The sequence below is a fragment of the Chironomus tepperi genome, unplaced genomic scaffold, assembly GCF_022539635.2.
Source record: "Chironomus tepperi strain 1889 unplaced genomic scaffold, CSIRO-AGI_Ctep_v1 contig_260, whole genome shotgun sequence".
NCBI classification, from domain to species: domain Eukaryota; kingdom Metazoa; phylum Arthropoda; class Insecta; order Diptera; family Chironomidae; genus Chironomus; species Chironomus tepperi.
This window is the reverse complement of record NW_027226382.1, coordinates 362494-374829: the sequence shown is the minus strand read 5'-3', so window position 1 is coordinate 374829 and position 12336 is coordinate 362494.

Genomic DNA, 12336 nt, shown 5'->3' with positions numbered 1-12336 from the left:
AGTGAAATTGTAAATATAAGGTCATTAGCCATAATTTAGCATACAAAAAGCTTTGAATTGACAAAAATTGACAATATTTAAAATGTATGAATGGAACACAAAATGACACAGCATTGAATTGCTTCATTTGTTACAGTACAAACAAAAAGTTTTATTGAGAAAATATAAATAGATTTATTAAATTTGGCACCATTCATAATTACTAAAAATATCGTAATATTATACGTTCAGTCACAGTGATTGAGCCTTATATAGAAATGTAATTTTATTTATAGATAGCAGTTGGAAGTCCACAATTTTTACTGTTTCAGAAACATCATAACTAAATCGAATTTATATGAATGACACAGATTTAAATACATTTCAAATTGTTTTGGGAACGTTCGTAAATTACTTAACTCTTGGGGGAAGGGGATGGTTACTTATAAGAAGGCCTGCAGGAGCTCCATTAAATAAAGTATTTAAATCCGACTTTGTAGATGATAAAATAGCTCGTGAACGACTAACGAACTTTTGAAAGGAAGCTGTCGATTGCGCCAGCATTAGGCGTAATCTCAGGATAGGTCATAGATCACAATTGATCTAAACGGCCAGCAAAGCAACTGAGGAAGTAAGTTAGGAGAGGGGTTCACAATTTTACCTCTAATTTAACATACGAAGCATTACGGTGAAGACTAAGATTTCCAAAATCTCGTTCTCAATAAATTCTCGATCCGAGAATTTCAGTCTCAGTCTCGGAATCCCTTATTGAAGAGATAGGAGGAGGTCAAAAAAGCTATTTATAGCGTTACGTAATTTCCTTACGCTCTTATTTAAGCATACAGAATGTATGAATTAATATTACACCATATTGCACAATTTTAGAATTTTTAAGTATAAAAGAGAATATTCCCGAATTATGTACCTATAGCCAAGTATTAATCTAAAATCTTGAGCTTAAATTTAATTTTCCATATCATTTACGTGCAAATGATAGCGGAAATCAAGTTGAAGATTAAATGAAAGTGAAGCAATTTTTTTAATCATGAAAACACACCGTGATATGATTGATGACTAACAAACTCACCAAAGTGTAAAATTGATTTGATTTCATTTTCACTATCAAAATCCAAAAAAAGAAAGAGTTTCAGCAGTATTAGATTTGCTTTATGGAGTTTGTATAAATTTTTTGATTCTTTTCAGTAATTTTTACAGATGTATCTCAAATTGGACAAGGAAACAAAAGCCAAGATCAAGATCAAACCGATGCAAAAAATCATGTTCCAGTAATTTCTTTCAGAATTGATTTGAACTTGTGTCAAACTATCCAATCAAACTTACATAAATTGCAAAATCAATTGGCAATATTGGATAAATAAAAATTGAGTAGTATCGATGAAGAAAGTGGATCAATTGATTAAATGTTGATTTTATTCATTTTATCGAGAAATGCGTATTCAATTGTACTTCCGTGATTGCTTTGCATCACACAATTTAATATATCTTGCAAATAGTTTAAATAAATTTAATAAAACTTCAAATGATTCTGTCTAAAAGGCTATCAATGAGCTATGCACATTGATAACTAGTATATTGGATATATTTCCTTATTTGCTTACTGTAACCTTGTTCCTATGTAGAGCTTAGGATAAAACAAAAGACATTCCCATCTGACTTGGTTCCTGGATCTATCCCTTGCGGATTCTAACTAAGAGACAAACGTGTGATTCTGCCCCGCGGATATGTTCACACTATACCATAAACAGTCTCGCTGGTAGGCCAAGCTCGGCCCGACACATATTTGACTTTTGTTCACCTTTTGATATGTAACTTCAGCTACATTAATATTTAATCCGGTCAACACACGACTCCATTTTGCATGACTCCACTTGATTTCATTAAGATTTCATCATGTTGCTCGGGACGAACAACAGTTGAACTGAAACGTACTTACTTACTTACTTCGCTGGCCGTACAGATCGATGTAATCCATGATCTCCCTCAGATGTCGCCTATAACTGATTCTATTACCGGCTTCCGCTTGCCAATTGAACTGAAACGAGAGCCTTAATTTATTCGGAGCTTAGTATTCTTTATTCTACAACATTTTGAGTTAATACCCAGTTGATACGTATAATAAAAATATTAATTTAGGATACGTCGACAAGTAATACCAAAAAATACTTTTGAATTACATCAATACATATATTTTTCAGACATCTTAAAACAAAAACTCACTGACATCACATGAATAATGTTCTTGACTGATAAGTCTACTAAAAAATCCCCAAACTGAAGTTGATTTAATGTAATACCTGCTTCTCAAGTGATTGCAGATAACATAATGAGTGCGGATCTTAATTTACTCAGTAAAATCACAAATTTCGCTCTTATTGAAAGAATTGAGAAATTCATAAGCATTTCGTCAATATTCTCAATTGAGAACATGGAGACCTTAACCAGACATCAATTTAAGTAATTCGATTGTTTATAGAATGTATTAGATGGACTAAAGGGAGTTGATAAGAATTTGTCACAAACCTTGAAATCTGAGAGCAATTAAAAATATTCATCATTCTTAATAGTCAGTTCAAACTGAAAACTCGAAGTGTAAAAGTGCTTAAATCACGGAACAGAAAATAAAATTTTTTAAGGATGCTGATTGAAAGTTTTAAAACACATTTAAATGGACTTCAAGTTATTGCACTATTTACCATAACTATTGATAGTACAAAGCTATGCGTTGCTGTTTCCGACTTATTTTTGGAACATTTACAAAAATTGGATAGTGTGATGAAACGAGGTAGGCTCTAATTTGCGATAACTCGTTCCCGAATTCCGAGTGACACATCAAAGTAAAATATGAGGATTCGTTATAGCTCTTAGAAGCTCCACGGCAGAGCTTCTTCATTTGTGTAGCTCGGGAATGTTTGAACGGCTAATTATTGTGATTTTTTGAGTGAAATTATAAATAATTTAAGTTCCGTGTTCTTAATTGATCTCCAATAATAATAATCTTCTCACATTCTAGTGTACATACATTCAATTCTGCTATGTATACTCGGATCACTTGGTATCATCTGCTCAATTTTACTATTCATCAAGAAAATTCAGCATCAAAGAGTTAATATTGTGATTTTTTGGATTTGTCAAAAAGGAACTGGAGTTTTACATCAAATCTTTTTTGCTCTAGACATTATTCTTGCTGTTAAGGAAGAAACAAGTTCATCATCAATTTTAATTGTTACAATATTAATGTTGATATCCCTCATGATTATTGATATTGTATTCATAGCTATTATTGTCAAATATTATCAAAGTGCTGAATCAGTTGAAGATCAAGCAACAGCAACAAGACCAAATTACTTAACAGAACTTTCTATTACTCGATTATTTGGAGATCCTGAATCACCAACATCTATTGTTAGTACTGATCCAATGGAACTTGCTATATCTATCACAAAATCCAATAATAGTGATTCTAAAAATTAAAATGCAAAGCTAATACCCGAGCGACACTAGCGACATAGGTGGAAGTAGCCAATTAAACAAGTGTATAATTAGTTAAAGGAGTATTGGACAACCTGTGCGTAGCGGCATAAATGTCGGGTTTCAATTTTAGATTCCCTCCCCCTATTCCTCCAGAAATCTGAAGTGCTGCGTATCTAAAATGCAGGCTTGCGATTTCTGAATGAACTCTAAATTTATAGGTATAACCACTTTCTTAGTATTAAGTCCTAATATGCATATGTTCTATTCTATAATTAAACTCCAAAATAAAATCATTTGGGATTTCCAAATTAAAAATGCTAAATTTGATGAATGCTTTCCTTTGATGCTGTATAATTTATAATACTTGATCCCAGCACTCATCTCAATGTTCTCAGAGAGTATCAACGTGGATTAACTCAGAATTAAAATCTTGATGACTATTTCACCATTTGATGATTATTTACAAGAGTACTCTCTCTTTTTTTGATGAGCATACTGTATTTATCAAATAGGCAAGAGTGTTCATCCAGTTGATTTGAATCCTTCAATCGGAAACATTTAATATAAAATAAAACATTATTTAATTAATTTCAATATGGTAAAAACGTGTTGTAAAAATTTAGATCAGCTCCAGTTAGTGGCCGTTTTGGCTTTAATTGTTGATGGGTTGAAAATAATATATGCACTTACCAACATTATAATGGAAGAATTTGAAAACCAGCATAGTATATTAAAAAGAGGTAAGTTAATTCCGAGTGATACAAATTAAGAAGGCTGCATTGTACTTTTAAGGGTCCGCTGAGGTTCTTTAATTATCACGAAATGAAAGTCGATTCCATGTGGCTTCGATATGGCTACTGAATAGAGCTTTATTCATAAATGTAGCTCGGGATTATTGAAAAATGGAAGTAAAATTTTACTTACCGTGCTAAGACAGTGTCATTGGTTTCATTAAGATTCCTATTAGAAGTGGTTCCTGTGTCAAATTTTTTGGCACACAGTAGTTCTAACTTGGTTCTTTAGTATTAAAATTTGATATTCATTAGAGCGAATTAGCTAATCCAGTGCTCTACAAACTGTGCGTTGCAAAACCCTAGTGTGCCGACGAAATTACTTGAAATTGGCATGAACCGTTTTTAGGGTTTCGGTTTCGAGGTTTACCGCGACGGTGTGCCGAGACGCAAAAAAGTTTGGAAAACTCTGAGCTACTGTAATCATAATCAAGGACGTTGTGAATTTTTGAACTTTCACACTTTATTTGACATTTCAAAATGCTCACATAATTCAATAAAGCAATGTTCTTTCGTTCTGATCATGCCCTTGTTATTACAAATTTAAATGTAAAGATTATCAGTGACCTCAAATGAAAGTTTAATCATTTATTGATTGATGAAATATCTTATATGTTCATGTTTGTTATTTTACAGTGTTCATTCACTCAGTATTGATGTGCTTTATCGGAACATTTGGACTAATCTGCTCGATACTGTTGCTAATCAAACGAACTGGAAGTCAGAAAGCAAATTTCATCATATTTTGGCTTTGCTTGAAAGGAATGGCTGTTTTTCATCAAATATTTTTCTCACTTGACATTTTCTTCGCGGTCAATAAAAATTGTCACGAGTGGTACATACAAATTTTAGTAATCGTCGGTCTGTTGTGTCTTATGATTATGGAGATTATGTTTATTGTTTTGATCGTCGACATATATCAGAACATTCCTGTTGATGAGACATACAACACAGAAAGTGAAGCTAATGAGTTCAATAATGAATTGTCAGTCAATAGACTTCTAGGAGACTTTGATTCTGATTCAATCATTACTGTAGATTCTATGACAATACCTGCATTAATGGCGCAATCAAAATCTTCAATTACCAATGAACTTCCCGACAATAATCTCAGATTAAATCGAGTGAATAGTCAAATATCTTAAATAGTCTATTGAACATGCATAAAAATTAGGATACGGCCAAAAATCGCAGAGGTGCAGGCCTGCAGTTTTCGGCTATACCTTATAGTTCTTCCAAGGTCTCCAGGCCTGCAGTTTGGCGACGAACTCTAATAAAAATTAAGTTAAGTTAAAGTTAAGAATATATTTTAAGGAATGCATGTACTTAATGTTTAGCTAATCCACCAAATATACATACCAAAAAATAAGAATTGATGTACCTTGCTTGAAGTTAGAAATTAAATAAAAATAATTATAAAACTAAAAAGTTCATCGCATGTATTAGACTCAATTTTCAGTGTAATTTAAGCAGAGATAAGAACAGAATTATTTATGAACTTTTAATTAGAACAAATGATTATCGTTGTTTTTACGCGAAACATGTGACTGATATTTATGACATTGAACCCGAGCGGCCATATGGACGTCATCTTTAAGTGGCTTTCATTTAGTGTTGATGGATGCTAGTAATATAGGTTAAGTGGAGCCTTTAAGGTTGAGTATTTTTCATTTGTCGCGAAAACTATGGCACCATCAAATGTATACCACATATACCCGATCAGCACACGTTCTCAATACAGCCTAATGTCATCCAAGTTTACATCCAACATGAAATGTTAAGTCAATTGAACGCCATGTGGCTGCCTTGAATAATTTGTGACGATCGGGATGTGGTTTACTCTATTGCACTTGATACAGTTTGAGGTTGGTTTGAGGAACACTGAATAATATTAATCTTATTAATGTATGAAACACTTTGTCATCAAAAAGCGACCGCAATTAAATTTCAACTACCTAGTCACACAAATTGGCAATTAAATTATCTGATATAAATATGCTGATCTTTGAGTAAACTAATTGAAGAATTTAAAATCAAGTCTATGTCAATGGCATTTGAACTGCTTTGCAAAAGCTTTTTGTTGACTGGAAGTAGATGTGATACAATTTTAAATTTGGCATTTTGCAATTTTATTACTTTAAGATCACTTTATGAACTTTTGGAAAGAGTTGAGGATCATCAAAAAACATTTCGAAAATAGACATAAAGAGTTTCAAGGTCATTACAATGAAAATAACATACAATCTGCTGTGCCTGATACAATCCATCAACAAATTCATGCCTACATTTTATTACTATTCGTTGTTATTAATGTTGTCCACTCAAAAGTCACAATTCTTTATTTACATTCGAATCTAAGATTGAGACATCTGTTTAGTCATGTCTTTTCGTGTACCAAATGTCTGTGGCAATATTCATGAAAGAAAATTGTTAAGCAATTCTATTTCCAATTTTATATCTCTAAAACTTCCCCAATAATCTACAAATAAAATGAATTGAATTTAGCAGAATGAAATCTATTTCTTTATAAAGTCATCAAAACAACAATTTTGATTGAAAATAGAAATGATTGATGATTCTAAAGTAAGCAAGATATTATGATGATAATTATTGACATAAAAGGGATTGAGTCTGACGACAGAAGTTATTTTTGAATGAATTAGAAACATAGCATTTGTAAAAATAAAGGTTTTGTAAAGAAAATAAATTTATCACGTTATGTTCCTGTGCTGGAAGTTCTAAAAAAATTCTCTTTTGTGATCACGTCAATGATAAACAGAAACTAATGGTAAACAATTTGGAAATGTTAAAATATTAAGAGGATAAATATTAAAATTCAATATTTCATCTGTAGATGTGGGCAAATGGATACTGAGAAACATACAACTTAATACATTTCAGCATGATATCATCTGTTTACCAGATGAGGACTTTAGTAACGGAATTATATCAAATTATTGTATAATACAATAAATTCAAATGCATAATTATTTAAATCCTTTGATTTATTCTAGTGACTATAGAATCTGCTGGAATTTCCAAGTAATACCGCATCAATGGATATGATCTAAACAATGTCTAAAAACCTTCAAAGCAGAATGATAGTTAAAATTGCAATGTTGCCAAGCACTTTATACAACCTCGATATTTTAGTGATATGAGCATACTTACAGATCATAGGATAGGAGTTCGATCCCGGTCGGCCCAAGTTGTTGGGAAAGTGTTGTTCTTTTCTGCTATACACTCAATCCTTTAGTTATTACTCAGAATGAGAGGGCGATTCGGATTTTCTTTAGAAAGGTCGGCTCCAATTGACTCAATTCCATAGCTCTAGTTCTTACTAACTGGTTCAACAGAAACCTTACTAAATAGAAATATGTCATGGGAAATCAATCCCAGATAGTATGAATATTACTGAATCCTAAATTCACATTCCCATAAAAATCTCGTGTTGCTAATTGGCAACAAATTGCACTCAAAATTACCTTTTGTTAGCTTCTCATAACCCAATTGTGACCCGAAAAATTCAAAGCAATTCAAAGCCCACCTATGAAATCAGGAAGAACCCCCCATGTACAAAACAAAAATTTGTTTATATTTTTTCAAGCTCAAAAATTTTCATATTGCGCATGAAACATCCCTTATATCTTGATCGACACGTTTCTCGTATTTGTCGTCTCCGACTTTGTGTCTCTTCTGTTTCAACTTATTTTCGTCATGTACTTGGTATTCTTATACTTTTTTTTACAATTCAATTTCAGAGCATTAAAGTTAAATTTCAGATTATCGATTGTTATTGATGGATATTTGGATATTTGTATGTTTGCAAAAAGAATAGAATAATATTTTTTTAAGACATGGAAGAAATGAAAACTTTCTTGGTTCCTTTTTTGCTTAGATATTTTTAAAATTACTCAAATGGAATGGGCATTGTAATGGCTGTCTGACTGTCTTGAGGGGACATGATTTCATTTGACTAGTTGTACGTCCAGTTTTAAAGGTATAACTAATCAAATCAAGTACAACTTATGCCATTATGATGCGATTTGTCGTCTTTAAAGCCAAATCAGCATGCCATTGAATTGGTGATGGATTCACTTTGAATCCAGAGCCTGGTAGAGTTTCGCCGGATTTGGGATCGACTGTCTTTTGACATTTGAGAGATCTACAACTAGTATAGCAAATAAACCTAATAATTAGACAGTTTTTGGATTCGGAATTAAACTTCAAACCAATATATTCAATAGACATTCCAAAAATGCGCTTCCCATTCAAATGTTTGCACTATAAGTGACTTTACAGCTAATTTTCATGTATATCTACTTTTTTTTAAAAAAAATTGAACACATTTTACACATCAGCAGTGTAGATGATTCAGGTAAGTTTCCAAACCATTGTTATGATGCACGAAGGAGTAGAAATAGAAGATGAAAGAGGATAAAAAGGCAATAACTACACAACTACACACACAAGATTGGAAATCATTGTACAGAAAAATATGAACATAAAAGAATATCCATGCATTGTGAAATTACTGTAAAATTAAAGCGAATCCAAAAAAATATCTTTTAAATTTCTTTTGAAAACACATTTTGAACCGTGTTGAGTGAAAAAAGGGGGATGTAGTAACAGCATACAGAGGTATGATGAGTGATGAGGGATAGCACAATAAAATATTTATAATTCTAATGTAAGTAACAAATTCGATCGAATTTAGGCTTTTCATTTGTGGGAAAGGCTATGAATAAGATGGATTAAGAGGGTGAACGAAAAGAAGAGTAAGTTGAAGAAGGTTCATTAAAGGATCAAATAGATTTTTTATGTTGAGGTTTTATTTAATGCTGAAGATATAAAAAAATTTAATCAGAGTTGAGATTTGAAGGCATAGCTCAAGATTTTAAGGATCTCATGTTTTGGAATATGATAGTCTAAGCCAGTGTTTCCCAAAAGTTTTATGCCACGAAATACCTTGGAAGTAAACCACAACCGAAAACGCCACAATGTTCCACTTGCCTAAGTCATTCAATAAAATCAGCTAAAGCGAATCCATTGGTATCCATTGTTCCAAGATGCCCTAAATTCAGTTCAATGCCACGTCTATCCTTTTGATGGTGTTTGCATATTTGCTGGACATGATATAAGAAGGCCTATAGAAGCTCCTTTAATTAAGAGCTGAAAATCTGTCATTCTAGAATCTGAAGGATGTTGCTGATAGAGATTACATTTGGTACTGAAAAATGGTAAGCGGTAACCGTCGATGGAACCAGTTTCAAGCTTATTCCGTCCAGAAAAATAATAAGTAAGTATTTGCCATCCAACCCTGCTTTTGATTAGAAGGGATCATCATTACAATACCAGTTAATGAACTCTACTCTATACCTTCCTCTTCTTGCCTTGTTGCGGTTTTAATTTTCAACGATTGTACCACTTCTATCCATTTTATTTCTTTTTTTCTCCATTAATTAGAAATTTCAACAGATTGAAATCGAGAAGCGATTGAGGTAGCTTGATGTATTTTTCAAAAAATATTGATTCATTTAATGCATTTTTAATGCTGCACAGCTTTTTGATTGAGAAAAACAATCCTCCTGTCTATCAACAATCGAACATTTCTGAGTTTTTGGATTGATGAGAAATGAATCATAAGAAAGTTGAGATGTTTTTGTCTGTTTTGAGTGCCATGACAAATACTCATCAATCTGATAGAATTGGTAATCAGTGATACTGGTATTATGGATATTAAATAACTGAGAGACAGTCGTATTGAATTTCTTGTCATTAGAATCCATCTCTAGACATTCGAATAAGGTGGATGTAAGCAATTTTGTGATGAATTATATATTTACGTCAAAAATCTGTAGACTAAATATTGTAGTGGATTTACAATTTTGGTAAGGTAAGTTTGAAGATTAGTACAAGCCAGAGTGGACTAGTTTATATTTGTCATACAACAAGTCTGTATCTAGACACGACCGACTTCAGAACTAGACATACAGCTAGTTCTAAACCCACTATAGATTCCAATAAATCAAAATAATCTGCTTCCTATAATTCGATCATTTGCATAGATCACGAAAAATATTTGATCTTTAAAGTTCATGACCAGCATCAATTACATTCGATCACTTTCTACATTCACGATTACTTCTGATATGATTGAAATGGCCTTCAAACTATTTCTTACCATATTAATCATGCTACCCAAAATTATAATCTTATTTTCATTACTATATTGCGCTCAATCAAAGTTACGATGTTTAACAGACACCTTACACGCTTCTGCTCAATTATGGACAATTTTCATTAATTTGATTTTTGTATGATTTTTCAATTTTTAGATTTTAGGTCAAAATTTTCAAGCACACCTTGAACTCATTTGCTAGTTTGATGAATTGTTTGGAGCATTACTGGTTTAAGGCAGAATAACAGTAAGACCATAAAGAGATACAATATAAAAATTAGTTGTTGTCAACCTATAGCTCTAGGGGGATTTTTGAGGTGCTATAATGCATGGCTTAATACAATTTTTGTGAATAAGGCACATACTCCATAATTCAGATGATGATTGTGCCTCAAATGATATCACAAGTGTTAATTATATTAGTAGAAAAAATTCTGAGTCACTGATAACATCCGCAATTTATTCAAGTCAATTTTCGGGAATCTCTGAATGAATTGCTTTTAATTTCATCAAAGTATGTGACGTAGGCATAAAGTAACAACAAAGAAAACAAATCAAAACTACTTATGGAAAGATTGCAAAGTCACAGCGACCACGCAATGAGATAAAACAGGCAATAAATCCTATACAATCATGCGTTGAATCATGCATGAACAGAACTAGGAATTAAGTTAATTTCAATTGTGTCGCATGACTCACAATAAATTGTTCAATAAAGAAATGAGAAGATGAAAATGAAGACGATGATCATGAAGTGTGTGTGTAACATTAAACTGTAACAAGCATTCATGACTAAAAGGTAAGAATCGTTTCGTTTTCTTCTGAAAGCAGATCCCTTAAGAATTAAGCATTAAGGCATAAACGATGTAGATTTATACAAAAAATGTTCTCAAATTACCAAATTTTTTATGCAAGATAAATAGCGTAGAAAGTAAAAATGAAATGAAAATAGACTAGTCCAAAGCAATAAGACCTTATGCATCATCCATTAAGAGAACATCGACAGAATAATGGAAAAAGTGTGAAGGGCTCTTCATTGCTGAGTAGGATTTAAGCAGCGCAGTTGAGATTTGAATTGCAATTACAGTCTTAATACATTTTAGAGCTGTTAATTGTATTATGATGATTTGAGGTTTCAGGGAGGTTGTGAGATTGTGTTGCTATAAAACTTTAATCTAAATCCTCTGTCTGTATCCAAAAAGTTGATTTTGTTTTAAAATTAGCCAAATTTGACAGAATAAAACCAAAAAGTTGATGATATTCTGTCGGTCGAAGGATCGTGCATCTATCGCAGTGTTGCCCAAACTATGTGCCGCGGACCACAAGTTTGCCACAAAAATTATTTGGAAGTGCCAGTGTGTGGTTTCAGTCAAGGCTTATCATCAAGTTGTGCCGTGGCGCAAAAAAGTTTGGACGCCACTGACCGATCAGTTTCGAAAAATCAAACCAAGCAATTGGTTAGGAACCGACAAGTTTGGACATCTCGGCTACAATGTTCGATATTTAGATGAAATCGGGATATCCCGCTTATGTCTCAATCATTATTTTGTCTGTCTCGTAAACCCTAAGTTTGGGTTAGCAATGTCTCGATTTCCACAAATTCGTCGAAACTGGGATCAAGTTGGGATTGATCCCTGCTTGAAACCCAAAAAATGACCCACTATATCCTTACAAGCACCATACTATTTTAAAAATTCAATCCTGCAAAATTTCTCTCCCATAAAATATCTTAGATGGCACCAAAATGATCTAACATGCATTTCACCACCAGCCGAGTTCAGTAAAAATATGCTAAAAGGTAAAGTAAAAAGAGAAAAAAAAGTAATTTTGTGATGGTTCAATTAACAGATGTTTTCTGATCATCATCAGCATTATAAATGCATTTATAATAAT